Source organism: Canis lupus, chromosome 30, assembly GCF_011100685.1.
Source record: "Canis lupus familiaris isolate Mischka breed German Shepherd chromosome 30, alternate assembly UU_Cfam_GSD_1.0, whole genome shotgun sequence".
Taxonomy (NCBI): domain Eukaryota; kingdom Metazoa; phylum Chordata; class Mammalia; order Carnivora; family Canidae; genus Canis; species Canis lupus.
Genome location: NC_049251.1, coordinates 12,382,532 through 12,396,624, shown reverse-complemented (window position 1 = coordinate 12,396,624; position 14,093 = coordinate 12,382,532). Strand labels below are relative to the sequence as shown.

Sequence of the window (14,093 nt, the reverse complement as noted above, 5' to 3'; positions counted from 1 at the left end):
ACATGGTGGTTTTCATCCTGAATTTGTAAGTCCCTAAAACAGACCCTAAGAAAAGGGTTTGGATGCAGTAGTTTGTTTGGGAGATGATCCTCAGAAGTAAAAATAAGGAGGTGGGCAAAGCAAGACCAGGAAGGAAGAAGAGTCAATAAAGGATGTATTAGTGGCTCAAGCCCATCTAGACTGAGAAAATGCATGAAAGCCACCTTAGAATCATCCCATGAAAGCAACAGTATTCAGACTTGAGGACACAGAAGAATCTCCTGGAGGGCTTGTTAACATAGATTGCTGGGCTCCATTCTCAGACTTTCCCATTCAGTAGGTTTGGGATGGGGCCCAAGAATTTGCATTTCTAACAAGTTCTCAGATGACGCTGATATCGCTGGTTCAGGGGCCACACTTTGAGAACTACTGCATTAAAAGAAGCCACTGGTTTGTCCCCTACTGATTGAGATGCCCCATTGTTTGAGAATGAAACTATCACACACATATTTCCAGGCTGACCTACAATGGTGAAGCAAATTTGAGCAGCACCAAAGCAAATTTTCAGGCACAGCAAAAGAGAAACGGGTGCTACAAGTAGGAAGTAACTGTGTCCCACAGCAGCTGATGAACCCAGGTAAGCTGAGGGGTAGGGGCAAGGCATCAATAGTATCTGCTGTACTTTCTCTTCATTATTGTTGCTGCATTTCTGGCCATTATTAGTCTCTAAACTGAAAAGCTATAGTCTCAAGGTCACTGGTGGAGAAATCTCTGAACCCAATGGCTATAAAGGTGGAAAACTCTCACACCCTGAGGCTGATAGCAGTCATGAAAGACTCTTCTAAGTCAATTTCTTCGTCAAATCAAAGAAATGAGGACAGGAGTGAATGAAGGCCAGAGCAATTATCAGTGAGTGACTGCAATGACCAGCAGATCCACTATGACCCAACACAAACTTCTGACCCCACTGAGGCACTTCCAGGCTACAAAGAGGATACATTTTACATACAAATCATGCAGAGCTCAGTGCTCTCCCACAAGCTTTTTGTGCCCTGTGGAGAAAATGGCTAACACTGGTGATAAAACGGGACTGCTCCATTATTCTGTTCCGCTGTACATTTAATTGTCAACATTGCAATAGCTTTAACTGCAAATAAGCACAATCTCATTGCCCATCAATTGTTTGATGGGAGGAAAACAGGCAATTTGGAGATGATTCTGAGATGAGAAACATCATTATTATCTTTTCATATGAGGTTTTGTTTTCATTCTTCACTTCCCTCACCCTCTCCTCAGTGATTATATTTTTCCACAAATTCAACATCAAAATACTATAGCCAATACAAAATATTTCAGCATTCCTATGAGTCCTGAGGGTTTCATTTACTAATTTCAGATATCTGTAGTAGCATTTTTTTTTCTTTTCTCAAAACACTTAGTATCTCTTAATCCATTCATCCTCATAACAGTGTCTTGAGCTTAGGGAGTTGGAGTACTTTTTGCAAATGAGGAAACTGAGGCACAGAATAGCAAATTGACTTCTCCAGAAACTGACTGGTAGTAATAGAGCTGACTCACACTAAATTTCAGAGTATCACATTCAAATTTGCTCATGCTGTTAGAAAATCTTTGGATATTTAATCAATGAGTATAGAGAATTCCTCATAGTTCCTCTTCCCTTATTCAAGCTAGTAGCAGAACTCTGCTCAATGCCCAAGGAAGACATGTGGTTCAAAAAATAGAATAATTCCTGAAGAATTCTACAAGTTCCCAGAGGATGTAGGAAGGAAAGTACAAGAGCAAGTACAAGACTCTCCCCAGACTAGAAAAGGAATAGAAATTCAAGAAGACTGAAAAGAGAGAGCTGTGTGCTAAATCAACAAGGATCCAGACTCCATTTCCTGGCATCACAGTCAGGGAATAAGCAACATGCTAGGAAGTGCTGTGGGTACAGGACACCCTAGGTACAGACCCTGGACTCACAAAGACTTTCAGAGCCCCAGAATATTTAGGAAGCAATAGTATCCCAACACTTGAAACGATATAGGGACAAAGGCATAGGACGTCTCAGCTTAAAGACAGATGACCCATCATCAGAGGTCCTGCAGTTTCTCCTTATGTCCCAAACATGGCACTAAGTAATACATGAAACATTGAACCAAATCCATGAGACAGAGGCCAGGGGTGGGGGGCATTGTAATTGGAGAACCCTCAGAATGGCTGAATTAATTATCTAGCAGAGAAAGAATGACTGAATTATATGATATAAAGTAAGTGATATTTCACATTTCTGGAGTCTGGGGCTAAGCTTCTCATCTGTTATGGTATCTGTTGTTGCTTTGGTACCCGCAACATTCTTGAACAAGAGAGTCTTAGAGAAAACAAGTGAAGAGGCACCTGGGTGGCTCAGTCGGTTAACCATCCAACACTTGGTTTCAGCTCAAGTCATGATCTCAGAGTCATGAGACTGAGCCCTGTGTTGGGCTCCAAGCTGGGTGTGGAGCCTGTTTAAGATCCTCTCTCTCCCTCTCCACCTTCCCCCGCACATGCACTCGCACTCTCTCGCTCTCTCTCAAAAGAAGAAGAAGCGAATGGAGGAGGAGGAGGAAGGGGAGAAGGAGGAGATATATCTGACTCTTCCATCTCAAAATGCTGGAGCCCTCTCGGCACTTTCCTCTGCTGCCTCTTGGTTCCACGGCTGCATCTTCCTGGATGCTTGCTCAAGAAAAACCTTCCACTACTACCATCAGAACACCACCTTGTAGTACCAACTAGATTATTTAATTATCATTTTCAGTCTCCTACCCACCCAAGCCCTAGGAGATATAACACACAAACTTCCATCAGCATAACTTCCATCAGAAGCAGCAGCTCACCATGCAGAAATTCTCAGATGAGGATATAGAAATGGATATAGGAAAAATGCAGGGATCTAAGTAGAGAGAAACAGAGGTAAGGTATGAGCTACTAATGTTCACCAAAATGGACATAGGTTTAAACATGACCACCCCAGTACAGTATAGGAAGAGCATCTTCAAATTCTAGACAAGGCCATTGGGAGTGCTGTAGACATGAGCCATGCAGGACAAAAGGTTCAGAGCCACTGCATTATGTTTAATCACAAAGCTTTGGAACTATGGAAAGCCAGGAGAATAGAGTAGATCCTAACTCTACCATTTACATCTGCATGACTTAAGAGGAGAGTCATAGATAATTATTCTCTCACACAGTAATACTGATATTAGCAGCAGCAGCATCTCATCCTCATCATCTCTCCTACTACTACTACTTACAGCTAGTACTTGCTGACAATTTCTCATGGAACAGACATTATTTTAAATGCCTTTAAGCTGCACACAAATGTTTTGTGGTATCCTTTTTATCACAAGGATCTAAGGCTCAGAGAGGTTAAATGGCTTGCTCAACAAGAGAGTCAGTTGTCTAAAGAGAGCAAACCCTGTACTGTGAAATGAGAGCTCCGAACCACACTGCTATTCTCTGCATAGAGGCATAAGGAGGGTTTTAGGAGACAATCCAGGACTGCGTTACATATACTATACTGAAGCCATGCAAAGGGGATATATAATCATGGGAAAACCAAGTTCCTTCCCAATTCATGGAGTACTAGTCAGGGTTCTTGGTTGCAAATATGTAACATATATCCCTGCAAACCTAAGCAGAAAGGGAATTTACCCAAAGGATACTGAATGATCAAGAGCTATAGAAAGCCTGGCAACAACACTAGGCTGAACACTAAGGGCAGTGAGCTACAGTGAGGACCCTACCATAAGAACAATCCACTCGGGACCCACCACCAGCACTCATTGGCCCCAATAATTGACCATGGCTTTGCAACCCTAAACCCTCCCTGCCATGCTGCCTAACTAACTCAGTAATGTCAGGTTTAATCTGATCGGTAGTGAAATGAAATAGAGAGGCCAGGCAAAAGTTGGTCGAAACAGGCTTTTAATGGGACAGGCTCTCGGGCGAGGTTCCACGGCCCGGCCCGCAGGAGAGGGAAAGAGTGGGGAAGTCGCGCGGAGGGGAGGGCGAGCCGGCTTTTTAAGAGGGGAGGGGGGGGGAATCCCTGGGTGGCGCAGCAGTTTAGCGCCTGCCTTTGCCCAGGGCGCGATCCTGGAGACCCGGGATCGAATCCCACGTCGGGCTCCCGGTGCATGGAGCCTGCTTCTCCCTCTGCCTGTGTCTCTGCCTCTCTCTCTCTCTCTCTCTGTGACTATCATAAATAAAAAAAAAAAAAAAAAGAGGGGAGGGGAAGGGGGTTGTGTGTCTGTCCGGGGTGATAGGTATTAGGCATTTTACTGGTGAAAACAGCATGAGGCAGTAACTGCCCATGTCCTTATGTGGGGTCTGGGCAAAGTCCGGTTCAGGTTTCCTGCATAGGTCCTGTCTCCCCCTAAAGACGTGTCCCCAGGCGGTCTGCTGGTGATGGGAAAGCTCTGAGGTGGGGGCAACAAGGTGGGGGGTCCGCCGCCGTTTTGTTGGTGCCTCCCGATCCCCCTTGATCCCGCAGCCCAACATTCCGATCCTTTTGTTGTTATAGGGCATCGGTTCAGATCTGGCTACTTCCTGCTGAGTAGGGGGCATCGTGGGGTCCCCCGGAGTGGGCAAGCAGGAGTGGGGGTGTAGGAGGAGTTGGTTGACAGATACTGGAGACATCTGGCGGATCCGTTCCTGTTTCACTGATGTAGTCACAGCATTCTTCGGTGAGAAACAGGCAGGCTCGGCCTTTGTCTGCGGTGAGGAGGCCCCGGGCACGTGGGTTCTGCAGGGCCGGCCGGGCCACTCGGGTTCCCTGGCGTGGGAGGGAAGCCAGGGACTCCGCCGGGCCTCGGCCATTGGGAGCCTTTCAGATGGGCCCCTGGTGGCATCTGCGGAGTGGATTAGACCCCCGTCCCCGACTCCGTGGCCACCAGGGTTGAGGCCTGGGAGGCCCGATAACTAGTGGGAGAAAGATCACTCGTTTCTGCTTTTCGGGGGGCCTGGCGAGGAGGGCTACTTCCGCCTGACTATAGAGGGTTAATCGGGGAACCGGGGAGACAGGCAGACAGGAGAGAGGCAGAGGCATGGAGAGATTTGGAAAGGGGGCCACTGCTCCAGAAGAAACTGCCAATAAGAGCGTGATGAGAGGTAACATTGACAGAGTGACGTTGCAGAGGGAAGAGTTAGGGGTGGAAGAACAGAAAGGGAATTGGTGGTTGAGAGGGTCAGTGAATAAGGGAATGTCACCGAGAGAGGGATAATGTCCCGGAGGTGTGGGTGGGTGTGAGGTTGGTGCAATTAAATGCATTAGGAGGGGACCCGCCACCAGGGGGGCTTTGCCCAAAGCGCCACAGATAAAACAGTGGGGCGGACTGCCCGTATCGGAAAGGCTGGCCAGGGAAGTGCCTTGTTGGAGAAGTTTTATCCAGGAGAAGGGGCCCTGGTCCTGAGCTGGATTAGCCTGTAGGTGGGTTTGGAGAAGTTGTTCCTGTGCGTGTATGGTGTGAGCTTGGTTACTTAGGGCGGTTTGGAGAAGTTTGTTAAAACCTTAGAAAGTGGGATCCCTGGGTGGCGCAGCGGTTTAGCGCCTGCCTTTGGCCCAGGGCGCGATCCTGGAGACCCGGGATCGAATCCCACGTCGGGCTCCCTGCATGGAGCCTGCTTCTCCCTCTGCCTGTATCTCTGCCTCTCTCTCTCTCTCACTGTGTGCCTATCATGAATAAAATAAAATAAATAAAAAATAATAAAAATAAAAAAAAAAACTTAGAAAGTTTTAAAGCACACACCCAAATAGGATTAAAGACCTGATAAAAGGCAAAACATAGAAACTGGTTTTTGTGGGCAGGCTAAGAGAAAACACCCCTTTAGATTTTCTTATCAAGAGCAGACCAACAAATCAAGAAAACTCTTGAATAGAAAGCAGACTTTCTTTACCCAATACATGGGTATCCATGTATTTCCATTCACTTCTATCTTAGTCTGTCCTGACCACACCTAAAATTCCTTTCCAAGGATTTCCCTTCACAAACCTTCTACCTTCTACACCTTCCTTTGCATTCAGAATTTGTCCCAAGCCATTTCTTTCCAGTCAGTCTCATTTAGGACAAAATTGCTTTCTTTTACCTTGAACAGAAATATATTCCCATTCCTTATATTTTTCTTACACATCTTCTACTTTTCTACATACAGAGTTGCCTCCCTTATTCCCATTAGTCTTAATTATATTTAGCAGAGTTTTTCACTCTTAGAAGCCTTAGTCTCCAGTGAAAACTAAGGAGTAACAAATTTTGAACTGTCACACCAGAACTCTTTAAACGGCAAATTTATGAAACAGTTAAGTACAAAGCATGTTCACCAACAGATTCGAATATCCTTAGTTCCTTTGCAATCAGAAGTCAAAAGCACAAACTGATGTCCATTAATCAATGCTTCAGCACTTTATCCTGTTTGGAAAAGACCTAGATGTCCAATGAATTTAATCCCATTTATCATCCAAGCCTAACTTTAAGGTTTCAGGTTACCAAAGACTTTGAAAGGTATCTTAACAACCTATGAAACTCGGAAACAGACAATTAACCATCATTTTAGCCATTGTTTTTTACTAACAATTTGCAAAGAGATAACAGAGCTTATATGACCTTCAATAAACCTCAATAGAATAAAATTTTCAGGCTTAGTAGTGATAATTTTCAAGACCTATGTTAGTTAAACCAACAAATTTAGTTTAAGTACCTACTATGTCCCACCTGGATCCACTTAGAGTCAATTAAAGTCAATCAATTTGCTACCCATTGTCAATTTTTACCTGAGACACTGGTGGGGAATCTGGAGTGGGCAGTGTTAAGTCCAGGGGGTGCTCTTCTTGCTCCTGGATGGTGAGGGGAGGAGGAGCCCCTGCACCTGAGGTACCGAGGATGGCCTAGAAGCCAGCTAGGCAGGCCCTACCGGGGTGCTGCAGAAACAGGAGGAGGGGGAGGGAGAGGGGGAGGCAGAAGAGGGAGGTGCTGCCAGAAGGCAGGGAAAGGGCTCCCACAGAGGAGCGGACCCATGTTTTCCCACCAACAAGGGGGAACAGGCAGCCCACGTTGGACCTGAGAAGACAGGGAATTTCCCCCGAAACAAAGGGAGTTTTGGCAGCTGCTTGGGAATATTCCTTAAAGTCTGTCTCCAGGCAGACCAACCCCAGTTGGCTCCAATTATAGCCTTGCACGGGGACGTGAAGGAGAAAGACAAATGGTGGCCTGGAGTTTGTGTAGGATATCCCAGCCCAGGAGAGGAGCTGGGCGGGAAGGGATTATAAGGGAGGAATGGAGAAGGGGAACCCATCCAGGCTGCAGGAGAGGAGTGGGGTGGTCCGTGGAATGGAGGAGGTGCCATCAATTCCCACCGCCGCTCCTGGAGAGGGGAAGCTGGCCCCCGAGTGCGAAGGCAGAACCGAGTGGGCCGCCCCGTCCAACAGGACTTACCGCCACCGCCACCGCGGGCAGGACCCTGGGCTCGGCCTGGGGGAGGGGGTGCGAGTCTGGGCCCGTCAGTCGCCGTTGGGAGGCCGGACTGGCTGCACTTGGGCTCAGGGCTTCCTCCGCGTGGAGGCGCCGGGGATCCCCGAGACCGGGCAGGCGGATTTCCAGTGGGGCGCGGCCGCGTTGGCTCCTCGGGATTGGGACCTCGCGGGCCCAGCGGCCCTCGCTGCAAGCCCCGGCGGGGGGCGGGGGCGGGGGGCTCCCCGTTTCTGCGCGTCCGGAGCCCGCCGGCCGCAGGGCGCCACCAAGGCGGGGCTCTGGACTTGGACCTTGGCTGGAGCCTGGCCTGCCTGAGGTTCAGCCGCTTCCCCTCGGGAGGTAAAGACCTTAAATGCCCTTTCACCCGGCGGCGATGCGGGAGGACTGAGGGATGACACGGGATGACACGGTCGCCCAGACAGTAGCCCCGCCGCGAGGCAGGCGCTGGGTTACGGCCTCGGCCTCGGGAGCCTATTAAGGAAAACTGCAGGGTTTTCCCCTGGGTCCTGCCCGGCGACCGGAGTTTGTCGGAGCCGCGGGCCCGTGCGCCCCGAGGAGGCAGTGGCCGTGCGCTCGCCCTGGCCAGCCTGGAGCCGCGCGGGGACCCAGGGCGGGCGCCCCAGCACCCACCGCCGCCGGCATCGGCCCGGCCCTCGCGCGTGCTCCGGGGCAGCACCTGAATACGCAACCTCTCCTCCTGCGAGCGGGGCCTGGACTACGCGCAAACCCGGCCAAGTCAAGTCACAGGCCTGCGCCAAATACGGACTTCCTGGCTATAGTTTCCCGGGTTAGCAGAGTAAGAGCCCAGCCGTTTTTCAATTTGGGAAAAGTCCTGGAGCGAGAAAGGAGCGTGGCCCCGAACGGCCCCTCCAGCTCCCGCCACCCGCCACCTCTCGCAGGGGGCAGGCCAGGTCGGGGGAGGAGGAGGCCTTGTGGGATTTTGCGCACGTGGAGATCTGGAGATCGGAAGGGAGGTTGGAGGGGAGGTAGGGGGTGACGGTTGGGGGCCAGAAACGGTAAAGAAGTGTGTGGCTGGGAGGCAGGAGGAGAAGGAGAGGGGGCAGGGGGTTTCGGATAGGCAGGGGGAGGGCTGGCATTCCCCAGTAGGTGGACAGGCCAAGGTCTCAGGAGACTCCAAGGGAGGGGAAGGGGGAAAGGACTCGGGGCTTTTGGAGCTGAGGGAATAGGTGGAAGGGAGGGAGGCAGCGGCGCCCGGGCCAAAAGGACCTGAGTGCTAGAGCATGGGGAGCAGAGGGAGGGACAAGAGCGGAGGTCCCAGAAAGCCTGCACGTATGACACCTCAGTCCACTTGCCCTGGCGTCTACAGAGATTGTCCAGGTCCGTGAGAATTTGCTAAGACGACGTTTTCTGAGGTCCTGTGAGAACTCCAGAGTTTCAAAATTGGCCAGTAGACAAACCAATGGAGTTTTGGGGTCAAATTTGTATTGGGCAGTTCCCATGATTCCATTCTAAGTGCTCATTCAAAAGCAGTTGATCAGCCACCCTTAGGTCACAGGCTCATTCCCTACCTTGCTAGAGATCTGTAACTGTCAACTGTTGCCACAATAATGCTATATAACAAACCACCCCAAAACCCAAGAGCTTATAGCGACAAGCATTTACTTTCTTGGCTCACTACAAGTCAGCTGGAGTAGCTCTGCTTCAGACTGCAAATCCGTCAGGATCAGATCTGCTCCATGAGTCTCTCATCTTCCTTGGATCAGAAGCTAGATGGCCATGTTTATCTCATGTACGTCATCAGTGCAAGAGCATAAACTGAAATACCTGATGCCTCCTGAGGCCCTGACTTTAAACCAGCATACTGCCACTTCCACAGATATTCCATGAGCCAAAGCAAGCCACAAGTTGTATGACCAGTCCCAACATCAATAGGGAAATACGCTCTCCTCACTTTAATGGGAGAGACTGCAAAGTCACATGATAAAGGGCATGGATGTACAGAATTCTAACACAAAAATGTGTAATATATTGTGAATTCACTCTATCACATGGGCCAAAAAGAAGGAATGTGCTTCTGTTCCCCAAGGAGTAGAAAGGGTGTTCAGCTTCTACTCAGCCACTACTCATTCTAGGGAAGAGGCCTTCCAGAGACAAGAGGACCAGACTAAGAAACCTCAGAAATGAGAAATCCTCTCACTTCACGCAGTGAGTTATAATCTCAACCCAAGTTCCAGCTTAGGGTCAAAATTTTATTGCAAGTTTTTAAAGAGGTGGACTTATTCAGTATGTCTCAGCCTGTGATACCCATCAATTGTATTATTTCCCTGGATGATTTTTTTCAATTTTTATTAGAAATGACAGCTTCTTTATTAAAAAGGCAGGAAATATATCGAAGAAAAATACAAGCAACAGTAATCAGGTGTTAAAGGATATGAAAGTCCTATCTTATGATAGAGAACTAACCATATCTTTAGAGGATTTATGGTTTGAGTGGTTTATTAAATCTGACACCAGGCCTGTAATTACCACCAATTATTTGGTCATAGTGTCAGTTCCATTTAAAGTGAAAAAGATAGTGATGGCAACAGCTTATTTTTAATAACTGATTTCAGAGAAAACCATTTTATGTCCAATTGCTACTTCTTCACCTTCTGATCTCCAAATAAAAGACTTGTACCTGTGGGGTTACTGGTGTGAACCCCAACTCAGGAAAGCAGCCACAAGATGCTATTATGGGCTGACAGTAAGGTATATATTTACTCCACTGCTCATCCACCCTATAAACACCTGGGTGCATCCACTGGGTGCTGGCCCCTACAGTAAATGCCTCCTAAACACGCTGCATTCGACTGAAATGCTGAATCTGAAAAATCTCACCACATTACTAAGAGGGCCTTCATTCTCAGAGCAGGAAGACACTTCATAGAGTCTTCTGTTGTGGTGCTTATGTATGAGGAAATGCATCCTTCCAGGTCTATGAATCCGCTCCCTCTTTACTCATTTAAAAAAGAATTGAGTGCTTTTGTTTGGCTGTTGAAAGCTGCCATCCTTGGGAACAAATGGCTTTCAAGTCCCAAGAGTGCTAGCAGGACAGCGTCTTACCCCTCACGCACTAGTCCCTGAGCCAGGGAGGGGAGTATAGCTCCAAATACAAAGTTGCCAAATATAAAGTTACCTTTTAAAAATCTGCTTTTCTTTCTATTTCAAGATAAATGAAGTTACCTTTTAAAAATCCGCTTTTCTTTCTATTTCAAGATACAATCTCCCGCAATCTGTATCAAATGTATGTAATTTAGGGACCAAGTATTTATACACTTCTACTTCGAGGTGCTTGTGTTTGATGCTATGTTCAAATGCCACACCCACCCACCAAGTTTTTTGCTTGATTTTGCTTCAGTTTTTCCCCTACTCCCTTAACTTACTTTTATGATTCTGGAGTTTAAACGACAGCAACTATGAAAACCCAGAAAGTGTAAATTTAAGAAGTTTTAACCATCTAATCCACGGAGGTGAGTGGATAAATAAGGTGTCAAGATTCAATTTTGACATAAAGAGTGACTACTGGTAGGAGACTCGACTGAGGTCATCTTTTCCAAATGTTGTCAGTGGGATGGAGTAGGAGAGAAAGGAGAGATGAGGGAAGGAGGAGGACATTAGGGAGAAGTCTGTATATTCTCATTCAAACAGACAAGCAAACAAAGACTAAGAGAACCTTTAAGCCTTTTGGTAAAGGCTCCTCACTGGAGGCAACACATGTCATCGTCTGTCTCAAGCTCCGAGCCTCTCTTCAGCGTGAACACAGCTGCTTCAGGAGACAGAGACTGAAATAGAAAACCAGCCATGGTGATGAAATGTGACAACTTGCTTCAGAAAAGACATGTTTGATGTGTTTTCCAACTGGATGTTTCTAAAATTTATGGCAGTTTCAGACAAGATTTCCAAAGAAATCCTTTTTCTTACTCATTTCAAGCTTCTGAATCTGTAATATCCTTATCACTGCTGCAAAAAAGACACCAAAGAAAGTTTCTTCCCCGCCAGTTTCACAAATTACCTTTCAGTCTTGAGAAGATGCGTCTCCACTTGGCCAACTCGGGTATCTCTCACAGATCACTCTGGCTCATCTTCCCCAGCATCATAGGACTTGCTTCCTAGAGATTCAGTTTTCTCATCTGCACAATGAAGAGGTTCTGCTAAATAATCTTTAATGCCCCTTCCACATGTAACATGCGGGAACCCCAATTTTACCACCAACCTGAAAGCATTTGAAGGATTCATTGCAACCATAATAGTGTTAATAGGGACCATCTGGAAACACGAAGAGAAAAAACAAAGAGATGTTTTAGGACAAGGATTGAGTTTCTAGTAATAGCCAGGGAAACATCCTGCTCCATGTAGGAGAAACCTCTGCATATTCCACATGGAATAAACCCTCCACAGATAGATATTCTGAAATACAGACATATACAAGAAGCAGCTACATGAAGGCACAAGACAGTGGAGGGAAGTAGATTCTAGTGAGAATGAGATGCATGAGAGGGGGCATTACATGGAATAAGTCCTCCATTTTGCTGCTTCTCTTATAACCTGAAGGGAGGCTCAGTCAGCATATATAAAGCATCAAGCATGTGTAGAAAATTGCCACTTTTTTGGCCCAGGGAATCAGAGTACTGAGTCCAGGGTAACTGTAGCCATTGGATAAAGAAACAATTTGGGAAGGAAAAGAACCAGAAAGGGAATACTCAAATTCTGCCTCCTTACATGTCTGGCTGACTCCAGAGCCATGTATGCAAGGAACAGCCTTGAAGTACCTCACCTAAAGGTAAAAGATCAGAACTGACCTGAGTTTGGAACTAGAGAAAAGCAGAGTTGGGAGCTCGTATCTAATCAAGTGTGCTGGAATGAAAAAACGTGACTCATTAGAGGAAATGAAAAAGAGCATTCAGAGTCTCTACAATATTACATTGATAACGTACATGATATAATCCAAAATTACTCAAAATATAACAAATCAGAGAAATGGAGATCCTTAAGCACAACAGACAAGTTCACGAGGAAGGTCATAAGGGATATTTACTCCCTTATCTCCCTTCCTGTGAGGTCTGGCTATGTCCGGCCATCCCATAATGTTTTAAATTACCTACTCCCTTCATACCCCTCAATCCCAGGAGTCATTTTATTTCTCTAAGTTTGGTATTCAGTGAGATATTCATTTCAGGGGATAATAAGGGATTCTTTTCACCACTGCATGCCCTGAGCACCCAGAAGACCATCTCCTAATATAAAGGGATTTTTACCAACTTTTGCCCCCAAAGAGCGAGCCTGTATCCCTCAACTCCCTTTGAGGATTGGTTGTTTATAGTCTGCTCCCAGTAGCAGTATCGTAACACCAAGGTTCTTGATTGCAAACCACAAAAATCAAAGTCTAGCTGATTAAAAAGAAAAGACATTTACAGGAAAGAACAAAGTAGTTCAGAAAAGTATGAGGGAGACAACTGCTTCCAGCCATGGTAGAGTAACAAGAAATCCACTTTAAAGAGAAAGATACCAAAGGTAAAATCAGATGATGTAAAAAATATACCATGCAAACACTAAACATAAAAAAGCTAGAGTGATCATATAGCTACAAAGCAATTAGGTAGCTCTCTACAAGCCAAGAAGGGCAGCCTCAAGCCAAACCTGCTGACACCTCAATTGTAACTTCCAGCCTCCAAACTGTGAGCGAATATTGTCTTCAGAGAGCTTACCTTTGTTAAGATAGTGGAACTTTGGGTTGGAGTGTAGAATTGGGAGCAGAAGGACACTGGCTAGAAGATTGAATGTCCACAGTGGCATCCGATGCAAGTGATCAGTGTTATCAGCATTTATGGTGTGTATAAGAGCTGAGGGCAGTGGACTGGATGGAGCATGTGCTTAGACTCTGCCTCATGTTGCAAAAAAAAAAAAAAAACATAAGTATTAGAAATACTTTCAGTATTATTTCTGTTCTGGGATCTAACACAAAGTGTGTTTTATCTGCCTATAGTATGAGAAACAGGAGACCAATCTAATAGAAATTCTTACAAATGAGTACAGTACATAGAAGCTGGCAGGGATGGGGGAAAGGATGGAGAAGGGAGGCACACAGGATCAATTTTATGTGCCTCTCACATAATAGGTATTCAATGTATTTGATATTGATAAAAATGACAGATGAACTAAACCTATTATGCTTGGGTTTTTTTTGTTTTTTGTTTTTGTTTTTGTTTTTGTTTTTGTTTTTGTTTTTAAAAGGATAGGACAGCCCGGGGGAAGGGGGGGGGGGGAGAGTTCAGTGGTTTACCGCCACCTTCGGCCCTGGAGATCCAGGATCCAGTCCCACATCAGGCTCCCTGCATGGAGCCTGCTTCTCCCTCTGTCTGTGTCTCTGTCTCTCTCTGTCTCTCTCTGTGTCTTTCATGAATAAATAAACAAAATCTTTAAAAAATAAAAATAAAGGATATTAAGTACAAATGCTATCCTAGCAATGATGTCCTACAAATGTGACTAGTTACCTGAAACCCTTTTTAACACCATGAATTAAATATATCTTTTATAAAAATTATAGGCTATCGAACCTTTATGGCAAAAGCATCAGGAAGAAATTAAGCAATGAGTCACAGCACCATGTAAAGA

At 46.3% G+C, this 14,093-nt stretch overlaps 1 long non-coding RNA gene across 9 annotated transcripts in view; it reads right to left on the bottom strand.

Moving 5' to 3' along the window:
- The window catches only part of LOC102152285, a 176,332-nt gene that overhangs the window by 92,227 nt on the left and 70,012 nt on the right, over positions 1-14,093 (bottom strand). For 5 of the 9 annotated variants that reach the window (XR_005381604.1, XR_005381599.1, XR_005381598.1 and 2 more), the window contains exons 3-7: positions 13,187-13,359; positions 12,281-12,335; positions 11,695-11,747; positions 11,494-11,611; positions 11,155-11,263 (exon numbers count right to left, since the gene is read on the bottom strand). This is a non-coding gene — a long non-coding RNA (uncharacterized LOC102152285). Of the gene's footprint in view, positions 1-5,643; positions 5,690-11,154; positions 11,264-11,493; positions 11,612-11,694; positions 11,748-12,280; positions 12,336-13,186; positions 13,364-14,093 lie in introns of those variants that run through there. The other 4 variants (XR_005381601.1, XR_005381603.1, XR_005381602.1 and 1 more) reach the window with 4 other exon arrangements.